This window comes from Berghia stephanieae, chromosome 3, assembly GCF_034508935.2.
Source record: "Berghia stephanieae isolate SIO BIC M18660-M18661 chromosome 3, UCSD_Bste_1.3, whole genome shotgun sequence".
Taxonomy (NCBI): domain Eukaryota; kingdom Metazoa; phylum Mollusca; class Gastropoda; order Nudibranchia; family Aeolidiidae; genus Berghia; species Berghia stephanieae.
In genome coordinates this window covers 3,122,545-3,134,555 of record NC_088362.1, presented here as the reverse complement: position 1 = coordinate 3,134,555, position 12,011 = coordinate 3,122,545, and the positions used below count along the sequence as shown (strand labels likewise).

Here is a 12,011-nt window from a genome sequence, read left to right as displayed (position 1 = left end):
GTAGTAGTGTAGTAGTAGTGTAGTAGTATGTAGTAGTATAGTAGTAGTAGTATAGTAGTAGTAGTAGTAGTAGTGTAGTAGTAGTAGTAGTAGTAGTAGTAGTAGTTAGATAGTAGTAGTAGTAGTAGTAGTGTTAGTAGTAGTAGTAGTAGTAGTATGTAGTAGTGTAGTTGTAGTAGTAGTAGTAGTAGTAGTGTAGTAGTAGTAGTATATGTAGTAGTGTAGTAGTAGTAAGTAGTAGTAGTAGTATAGTAGTGTTGTAGGTAGAGTGTAGTAGTAGTAGTAGATAGTGAGTAGTAGTATAGTAGTATGTGGTAGTAGTAGTAGTAGTAGTAGTAGTAGTAGTAGTAGTGAGTAGTAGTAGTAGTAGTTAGTAGTAGTAGTTGTAGTAGTAGTAGTAGTAGAAGAAGTAGCGTTGATAATGATAGTTGTGTGTAAATTAGGAATAAACGAAGTCGCCTTCCAGAGTACGACCGTTAAGTGGTGGATTAAAAAATGATCAGGATTTGGAAATCTAAGATTTTTGAAAGCTAAGAGACAAACATTATAAAAAAATAGTCGTTCCTTATTGCAAACGATGAAAAGATCAAAGGAATTGGGCATTGTGAATTGTGAGAAAACTGGTGTCGATCAATATGGATATAAAAAAATTCGTAATGTCACTTAAAATATAGGCCGCATGCAAAAAATCACGGCATCACATTTCGTAACTTTGGAGGGAGATAGATAATTGGACGTTTCGGGTTTCCCATTTATCACACGATGAATGAAAGAAACACTTAAGGTGAACGAGATGTAGGTGAGATTGGCGTGGGTAAGGTAAATAAATAATAACAATACTAGACATGACGGGAAACGGAATGCTCCTTTGTAAGGAAGCACGAACGTATAAAATTGAATATTAATAAAAGGTGTGCAATTGTTGAACTAATTTAAGGGGGTGGGGGGGGGGGGTGATTGTGTAGTGCAGTGTAGAATTTAAAATAATATTAAATGTAGATTAGCATCTATCTAGTAGAAAATTGATAAAATGGTTGGATTAGTAGTTTAGTAATTATATTGGTGGGATAGTATTAGTAGTAGTATGTAGTAGTAGTATAGTAGTAGTAGTAGTAGTAGTAGTAGTAGTAGTAGTAGTAGTAGTAGTAGTAGTAGTAGTAGTAGTAGTAGTTAGTAGTAGTAGTAGTAGTAGTAGTAGTATAGTAGTAGTAGTGTAGTAGTGTAGTAGTAGTAGTTAGTAGTAGTAGTGTAGTAGTAGTAGTAGTGTAGTAAGTAGTAGTATTATAGTAGTAGTAGTAGTATATATAGTAGTAGTAGTAGTAGTAGTAGTAGTAGTTAGTAGTGTAGTAGTAGTAGTAGTAGTAGTTAGTAGTAGTAGGTAGTAGTATATGTGTAGTAATAGTAGTAGTCAGTAGTAGGTTTAGTAGTTAGTAGAGTAGTAGTAGTAGAGTATGTCGTATAGATTATCAAACAGAGGTTCATTACACGGGGCCTCGTGGACTTTTCCACGCTTAACCTGAATCTTTCTGATTGTGTAATTCCTATCACGAAAGAACCTGTGAGAAACTTAGGAGTTTTATTTGATACCAAATTAAACATGTCTGCCCATGTCACTAATGTAACTGACTGCAATCTTTATCTTAGATCTATTGGTGCTATTAGAAGGCTTCTTGATATTGATACTACTAAACTTCTTGTGGTCTCTTTGATTCTTACCCGCCTTGATTATTGCAATAGCTTGCTCTATGGTTGTGATAATAATGTCATTAATCGACTCCAAAATACACAGAACAAACCAACTCGATTGGTAACGTTATCTAAAAAGCGCGAGCATATAACCCCGATTTTGGAGGACCTACACTGGCTACCTGTAAAGTTTAGAATTGAATTTAAAATACTCACCCATGTTTTCAATTGCTTAAACAATTCTGCTCCTGTTTACCTTCAGGAACTTATCCACCTTTATGAACCCAGTCGAAATTTAAGATCTGCTAATTTAAATATCCTAAGGGCATCCCCAAAATCGTTCGTTTTTCATGAGAAATCCTTTGACCACCATGCCCCCCGACAGTGGAACTCCATCAATATTGAAACTAAAAATAGTGAAAATTCACTTATCTTTAGAAAACGGTTAAAACTGAGCTTCTCTCTAGGGCATATCATTTGGACTCTTAGTATGTATTTTATTGTAATATATTATGTTATCATCGAATTTGTGTGGTTTTAACATGCCAGTTCTATATTTGTATATCATACATGATGTGTTGATGTAAAGCGCCAGTGAGCAATTCTAATGGAACTGGCCTATATAAGTTCATATATTATATATATAGCGTAGTAGTGTATAGTAGTAGTAGTAGTAGTAGTAGTAGTATAGTAGTAGTATATAGTATAGTGTAGTTGTAGTAGTTAGATAAAGTAGTAGTAGTAGTAGTAGTAGTAGTAGTAGTAGTAGTAGTATTAGTAGTAGTCTAGTTGTAGTAGTAGTAGAAGTAAGTGTAGTAGTAGTAGTAGTAGTTGTAGTAGTAGTAGAGTAGTAGTAGTAGTAGTAGTAGTGGTGGTAGTAGTAGTATTGGTAGTAAGTAGTAGCAGTAATAGCAGTAGTAGTATAGTATAGTAGTAGTAGTAGTAGTATAGTAGTAGTAGTATTGTAGCAAGTAGTAGTAGTAGTAGTAGTAGTAGTAGTAGTAGTAGTAGTAGTAGTAGTAGTAGTAGTAGTAGTATAAGTCAGTAGTATGAGTAGTAAGTAGGTGGTGTAGTATAGTTAGTATAGTAGGTAGTGTAGTAGTAGTATAGTAGTAGAGTAGTAGTAGTATAGTAGTATAGTAGAGTAGTAGTAATAGAGAGTTTAGTATAGTAGTATATAGTAGTAGTAGTAGTAGTAGTAGTAGTAGTAGTAGTGTAGTAAGTAGTAGTGTAGTAGTAGTAGGAGATAGTAGTAATAGCAGTAGTAGAAGTAGTAGTGGTGGTATTATTAGTAGTAGTAGTAGTAGTAGTAGTAGTATAGTAGTATAGTAGGTAGAGTAGTTTGTGTAGTATGTAGTAGTAGTAGTAGTAGTAGTAGTAGTAGTTGTAGCAGTAATAGCAGTAATAGAAGAAGTAGCGTTGATAATGATAGTTGTGTGTAAATTGAGGGAATAAACGAAAGATGGCCTATCCAGAGTACGACAGTTAAGTGGTGGATTAAAAAATGAGCAGGATTTGGAAATCTAAGATTTTTGAAAGCTAAGAGACAAAATTCAAAACACAAAAACAACACTGTACATTCACAAGAAATGACCATAGCAGTAAGTTTACAATTCCAACACACAGAACCAATATGTGACCCAACGTCTCAAAACGGTATTATGTCGGGATAACCAGATGCTAAAAAGTCAAATTAAAGTTAAACTGGACAAAATTATGAATTATTGGTATTTGGCAACCTGAAATATGATATTCATTCTTCTCAATAAAGTTTACAAACTCAACACAAGTCTGATATTTCTGGCTACAAATTTAATTTTCAGCATCTTAGTCATCCCGACTTAATACCGTTTTGAGGCGAGGGGTCAAATATATAAAAACACTTTCTTCCCAAGAACCATCATAGAAGGGAGCACTTTCCCTCTAGAAATCATAGATATTTCCAACAGCAAATTTGGTCAAATATTACACATTTATCATTTAACTCAATAGGGAATGAAATTATCGGAAGAGTAGTGTCCCTTGATTTGGACGTCACCCATAGTCCTATCAAGGGACGCTACTCTTCCGCTAATCTCATTCCCTATAACACAATAATGCAGAAAGTCACCACAAAATTGTATAAAAACTGCAGTGAAGGGTAATTTAACTTTTGCAGATAAAGACGCTGAACTTCAGCTTGAACTCACCCACTTGAATTATGAGGGCATTTCCTTTAAATCAAATTATTAGAGTTAAATTTTCAGTTGAATAGGATTCAATAGTCTGATGTCACGTCCGCCTAGTAACCAGCAGCTTGGTTCTAAACAAAGAAAATCGGTATTTTTTATTCTTCATGCTGGCTAGAACTTTTCCACATGTCATGAGATCAGAACGTATAAAAGTCAAAACATGATCAGATTTATAATGTTTTTCTCCTCTGGATATACTTCTATGCTCGTCGTCGGAGGATTTCATAAGAGCGTCCGCCGCCATTGTTCCGATAGTTTAGAACCAGTTGCTAAGTTACAATGCGTCATTACGAGGGAAGTGACGTCACGACTGTTGAAGCCTATTTATGTTATCAGGTTCTCGCAGACATAATACCGTTTTGAGGCGATGGGTCAATGCTAGTCGTTTACGATATTTTGCTCAAGTATTTATATAAAATATGTGACCCACCGTATCAAAGCGGTATTATGCCGGGATCCACTCGGTAAGGGAAATTGAATTCATAGCCACAAATATCCAACTTGGGTTTAATTTCTGTACATTTTCGTGGAGTTTAAAGACTATTTCTTGCATTGCAAAAACTTCTAAGCTCCATTTTCTCATCATTTTATCTCTAAATTCACTTTTTAGGGTCAGAATCATCCCGACATAATACCGTTTTGAGACGGAGGGTCACATATAAGATAAAATCTCTAGTATTTCCCAATTTAATTAACATAATCTCGATTTTTTACACATGTAATCATTTTGATACCTCGTAAGACATAATAAGCGGATTTAAATCCACTGATAGAGTCAGGGCAATGTTTTTTTTAATGACAATTTAAATGTACTTAGTATAATTAACTGGGGGTTCAATCATCGATTCAAATTAATCATATCCCATTAACTCACTCAATCCTAAAGATTTTTGCTACTTTTCAAAATTGGAAGAAATTTATTAAAAAATGAGCATGTACATTGATATTTTTATTCAAAACCGCTAACATGTAAAAAAAATTTAAAACATTAGCTTTGATACTAAGCCTATAATTTATCGAATAAAAATGTAATAAATAGGGTAAAAGTAACCCCGGGTAAACTACGGATATAAGTCGGTGTTAGGGTTGAGTGAGTTAATATCTGATAATATGTGACCCATCGTATCAAAACGGTATTATGTCGGAACGAACCATATGCTTAAAAGTCGAATTAAATGTTAAACTGGTCAAAATTATAAATGGTTGGCATTAGCACCCTAAAAAATGGTGTCCATTCTCCTCAATAAAACATACAAACTCAACACAAGTCTGATATTTCTGACTATAAATTCAATTTTCAACATCTTAACTATCCCGACTTAATACCGTTTTGAGACGAAGGGTCACATACGCGCTTTATAATATCGCGTATCAACCACTATATTATTATAAAGGCGATTGACAAATGGTTCGAAGTAAAAAACAAACAAACAACATTTAAAATTTAGGAGAAGAAATCAACATGTAAAACACAATATTTATAATAGGGAATGAGATTAGCGGAAGAGTAGCGTCCCTTGATTGGACGTCACCGGGGGAGAAGTTATTTGTAAACAAACCAATTCCAAGCCAAGCGCTCCAAATACAATATATATATATATTATTATATATATATATATATATATATATATATATATATATATATATATATATAACCGACTTCCTCAAAACGATCTTATGTCTGGGTGATATTGATGATGAAATTTGAACTTATAGAAGGAACCAAGCTGACGTCACTCAGCTCTTTGTGATTATTTTTAGACAAACATTTGGAGGATTAGTTCTCACTAAAGTACACCAATCATATCATACTATAAACGTTAAAGGTTAGATCGTTTTGTTTGTTTATAACGTTCAATCAATCTGGCGGATGTTTTGAGTATTTTACCTAGATGTATAGCATCAATTGGCTCAGCAGTATGGTTTTTGCTTCGTATCCGAAAGGTACCGAGTTCGACTAGCCGTTACGCTGTGTGTGGCATTGAGCAAGTAACCTCGCTTTAGCTCTTTAGCTCACTTAGCGGAGCTGCACTGCGGCTGACGCCTGGATTATTTCATCCAACATTTCCTTGAACCCGATCCTAAGATGAATTTCCCCTTAGGGATGAATAAAAGGGCAGTCTTAACTCACTCAATCCTAGAGATTTCTGCTACTGATTGAAATTGGAAAAAATGTATTAAAAATGAGCATGTAGGCTACATATATATAGTTTTATTTATCTATCATTAACATGCAAAAACTACAATCATTAGCTTTGATACTACGTCTATAATTTGTCTCAGAAAAATGTAATAAGTTATAGGCATGGGGTAAATGTAACCCTGGTAAACTACGGTTATAGTCGGTGATATGGTCGAGTGAGTTAATCACGTTAATTGTGGACGATGGGTATCATATCTTTAAGTTTCCAACCCCCCCCCCCCCCTTGAAATTTCACATTAAAAAAAGTTTAAATTTAAATTTTGACATCTGGTTTAACCTGACATAATACTGTTTGACGCAGTGGATCACAATTATAATAATAAATTGAGCTTTATATAGCGCAATATATCCACTAAATGTGCTCAAAGCGCTTTACAAGGGGTCCCTGGTCAACAGCAACATTTAACATGTAGGACGGGACATGCCGCCTGTTCGGCGATTTTACAATTTTTCTGACAAAGACACCGCCAGGTACTCATTCTACACCCGAGTACGGTGAGAGAATGTGAGTAAAGAGCCTTTTCCAAGGACTCAACTATGCGCCGAGCGCGAGGCTCGAACCCAGGACCTTCCGATCCGAAAGCGAGTGTCATACCACAAGACCACATATCCGCCCATGCCTGTGGGATTAATAAGTGTTAATTGATAACATGCAACATGTCGGCGTTACGTCACCAGGATCAATAAAACAAGAAGATAAACCAGATCTGTTTACATTTCATTAAGCCGCACATTATAAATAAATCTGTCAACAGCATTAGCAACGAGTTGATATCACAAACATTAAAAAAAACTTGAGCTTTTATATCCACTAAATGTGCTCAAAGCGCTTTACAAGGGGTCCCTGATCAACAGCAACACGTAACATGTAGAACGAGACATGATATCATACAGAGTAGATAAATAACTTGTAATTTTCTTATAATATGAGATCACTCTCTTCAAAATGGTATTATGTCGGGGTGACCATAAATGCCAAAAGTGGATATGAAAGTAAAAAATGACCAGAAATATGAAATTAATTTCCTACGCTACTGTAGGAAGTCTATTTTTTGTTGTTGTCATTTAAACATGAAGACTTACTCAAAGTTCAAATTTCTCTAATATATATATATATATATATATATATATATATATATATATATATATATATATATATATATATATATATACATATATATAATATAAATTATTTTTAGCATTAAATCGACCCAGACATAAAGCTGTTTAGAAATGGTTGGTCACATATACTCATTTGTTTCAAAATTAGATAATATAATTTATTCAATAATTCCAAAACGAGATATAATTTATTCAATAATTCCAAAACGAGATATAATTTATTCTATAATTCCAAAACGAGATATAATTTATTCAATAATTCCAAAACGAGATATAATTTATTCTATAATTCCAAAACGAGATATAATTTATTCAATAATTCCAAAACGAGATATAATTTATTCTATAATTCCAAAACGAGATATAATTTATTCTATAATTCCAAAACGAGATATAATTTATTCTATAATTCCAAAACGAGATACAATTTATTCTATAATTCCAAAACGAGATACAATTTATTCTATAATTCCAAAACGAGATATAATTTATTCTATAATTCCAAAACGAGATATAATTTATTCTATAATTCCAAAACGAGATATAATTTATTCTATAATTCCAAAACGAGATATAATTTATTCTATAATTCCAAAACGAGATATAATTTATTCTATAATTCCAAAACGAGATATAATTTATTCTATAATTCCAAAACGAGATATAATTTATTCTATAATTCCAAAACGAGATATAATTTATTCTATAATTCCAAAACGAGATATAATTTATTCTATAATTCCAAAACGAGATATAATTTATTCTATAATTCAAAAACGAGATATAATTTATTCTATAATTCCAAAACGAGATATAATTTATTCTATAATTCCAAAACGAGATATAATTTATTCTATAATTCCAAAACGAGATATAATTTATTCTATAATTCCAAAACGAGATATAATTTATTCTATAATTTCAAAACGAGATACAATTTATTCTATAATTCCAAAACGAGATATAATTTATTCTATAATTCCAAAACGAGATATAATTTATTCTATAATTCCAAAACGAGATATAATTTATTCTATAATTCCAAAACGAGATATAATTTATTCTATAATTTCAAAACGAGATACAATTTATTCTATAATTCCAAAACGAGATATAATTTATTCTATAATTCCAAAACGAGATATAATTTATTCTATAATTCCAAAATGAGATATAATTTATTCTATAATTCCAAAACGAGATATAATTTATTCTATAATTCGAAAACTAGATATGTGACCTTTAGCCTCAAAACGGTATTAAGTCGGGTTGGTTAAGATGTTGAAAATTGAATTTATAGCCAGAAATATCAGACTTGTGGTGAGTTTATACAATTTATTGAAGAGAATGGACACAATATTTTAGGGTGAGAATGTCAATAATTTATATTTTCGACCAGTTTGACATTAAATTCAGCTTTTAAGATATTTTTATAATTTACTGAGGATAATATTTTTCTAAAGCCCATTCACATTCTCCCACTTCAAGTATAATGAAATCTTTTCAATATCACAAACCACACATGGTTACAATATTAACTAAACAAATCGAACGAACATCATGCATCATCAGCATGCTGGCATAGAAATAAACTCCTATTGTGCATAGACCACCCACCGTGATATCGCCAACGCAAAATACAATTTTTAAAAAAAACAAACAACAAAAAAATTGAGATTTTATATAGCACAATATCAATTAAACGTGCTTAACCCTCTCCTTACCACCTATTGGAAAATCGTCACATTTGTTACGATGCAACCGTTATTTTTCTCATCCAGATTGCATTTCTTTTTTTCTATAGCGATAAAAACTTGACATTCTGTAATAGAGCTCATATTGTCGAACAATATTATGTATAGAATGTGCTTGTTGCTTTTCTGTTTGAGTAAGAAATGTCTGTTTTTGTGTTGGGTCGGTGTGAAGTTTTGGGGAAAATTTTGAAAATGACTGGTAAGGAGAGGGTTAAAGCCCTGTACAATGGTTCCCTGACCTACAGCAATGCGTAAAAATGTAGAACGAGACATGGCGCGCCTGTTAGGCGGTTTTTCAATATTTCCGTCAGAGACAACGCTTTTAATGGCCAGGTACTCATTTTACACTTCAGTTCGGTGAGAGAATGTAACTAAATAGACTTTTCCAAGGACTCAACTTTGCGCCGAGCAAGGCTTTAACCCAGGACCTTCCGATCCGAAAGCGAGTGCCATACCACAAGACCACATAGTCGCAATACGCTTCAACAGTCGTAATGTCACTTCCTTCCTAATGACGCATGGTAACTTAGCAACTGGCTCTAAACTATCGGAACAATGGCGGATGCTCTTATGAAATATTTCTCCGACGAGCATAAAAGCGTATCCAGAGGGAATCAAATATATAGATCTGATCATGTTTTGACTTTTAGACATTCTGATCACATGACATATGAAAAGTTCTAGCCAGCAAGAAAAAAATTATCAGTACCTATTGTCTTAGTTTAGAACCAAGATGGCCGCCGTTGCTAGGCGACGTGACATCAGACTATTGAATCAAATTACGCAATTTAGCGACAAATTAGAACGCAGGCACTGGTGTATGATAAAGATCTGGAAAGATGTGTACGAAACAGTGCCAGACAAAGCAGAAAAAATAAACTAGTTGCATGTGTTGCAAACAACATAAAGCAAACATTTTAGGTAAAATACTTCTCCATTATCAGATTATAGTTGTGTATTTGGCCTTGATTAAGAGAACCTTGTCCCAATTCGGACACCGTTGTTCCAATTCGGACACCTCGTTGTCCCAATTCGGACACCTTTGTTCCAATTCGGACACCTCGTTGTCCCAATTCGGACACCGTTGTTCCAATTCGGACACCTCGTTGTCCCAATTCGGACACCTTTGTTCCAATTCGGACACCTCGTTGTCCCAATTCGGACACCGTTGTTCCAATTCGGACACCTCGTTGTCCGAATTCGGACACCGTTGTTCCAATTCGGACACCTCGTTGTGCCAATTCAGACACCCCATAGTCGTCTTATATATGGGCATATGAATACCTGGTTAATTCGCATAAGAAGCCGTTTCACTTCTTCATTTCTTTGTTCAGATCTTTGATAAAAACCAAAGTTGAGTTTCTCAACACAAGATTTAGAAAACGGTAGGGCGGGCTGCCTGAAGCCGGTGATCGTGAAAATACTAACGAAAGAGTGAAAATGGAGAGGCTTTCGTATGGGAACAAAACAGACAATGGACGTTTCGGGTACAAACCCTTCGTCAGCACAACAATACACAAATTAACGTGGAAAACAAATGAAATAAAATGCAAAACAACTTGTATTGTCTGTACTCAATGGTGGTTGCAGTATTTTATAAACACAAGATTTACAACTTGTCTCGGAACAGAACCGATAAAAAAACTTCAGCGACTTGGTCAAATTGTGACCCAACGTCTCAAAACGGTATTATGTCGGGATAACCCAGATGATAAAAAGTCAAATTAAAGTTAAACTGGACAAAATTATGATTTATTGGTATTCGGCAACCTGAAATATGATATTCATTCTTCTCAATAAAGTTTACAAACTCAACACCAGTCTGATATTTCTGGCTACAAATTTAATTTTCAGCATCTTAGTCATCCCGACTTAGTACCGTTTTGAGATGTTGGGTCACATATAACCAAACCAAAGTGTCAACAAAATTTAGGGAAACATCCAATTGGAATACAAGTGTGTGATTGTCAATTGTTAGTCGTTTATATTCTAATAAATCGAGACCTCAACAAGTGAAGGGCTAAGCATTTTATATGTTGTGTGGAAGATAATGGACAGTATCTTAGGGTCATAAACTGTATCTTTAAAAAAAACAACCTTGGCTTTTATATAGCGCAATATCCACCAAACGTGCTCAAGGCGCTTTACAAAGTGTACCTGACCAGCAGCAATATTTAGAACGAGACATGACGCCTATTAGGCGATATTAGAATTTTTTTTCCGACAGAGACAACGCTGTTAACGGCCAGGGACTCATTTTTTACCTGATTATGGTGAGAAAATGTGAGTAAAGAGCCTTTTCCAAGGACTCAACTATGCGCCGGGCGAGGCTCGAACCTAGAACCTTCCGATCTGAAAGCGAGTGCCATACCACTAGACCACATAGCCGCACACAAACACTGTAATCTCATATCTCTGGTCTTTTTTTTTTTTTGTACCTTTAAAACACTTTTTGAAACCTCATTAATGCTGATATAATTATAATTATTTTTTGATGATTAATTTCTAGACTATAATCAAACTTCAAAAAAATATAACCAAACCAGATTGTCAGTCAACAAAATGTTTAAATAAATCCAATTGGAATGACAGTATGTGATTGTTTATTATTACTCGTTTACATTCTAATGAAAAGAAATGTAAACAAGTGTAAGGCTTAAGTATTTATGACAAGGATAGCCGCATAGCCACATAGCCACATAGACGAGCCTTGAGACTGAACGGGAAAATAAATGAAACTCTCCTGACACTGGCAGATTTTATTCGCTCAACCTCTAGTTCTGTTGTTGCCAGATTGATGTTTGAAATAATGCCAAGTTGTACAATGAAGAAAAAAGCCAAAAATGATTTATGACCTGAAAGAAACAGACTAACTACTGTAAGTTATAGGAATGTTAAAGTGATTCTAAGCTGCTAGAAGCTGTGAACTGTGTAAAGTTATAAAGAAAAAATGATAATAACAGCTTCTAAAAGAACAAAATTTCGGGTTCAAAACCCCTTTTCAGCCTACAACAA

At 33.9% G+C, this 12,011-nt stretch overlaps 1 protein-coding gene across 1 annotated transcript in view; it reads right to left on the bottom strand.

The window, feature by feature from the left end:
- Nucleotides 1-11,705, bottom strand: part of LOC144969442 (carbonic anhydrase 2-like) — a 32,159-nt gene extending 20,454 nt beyond the window's left edge. Inside the window, exon 1 of the mRNA XM_078908552.1 lies at nucleotides 11,540-11,705. The gene's annotated coding sequence lies outside the window, so the exon portion shown is untranslated. The remainder of the gene's footprint in view (nucleotides 1-11,539) is intronic.
- Between the last annotated feature and the right edge of the window lie 306 nt (nucleotides 11,706-12,011).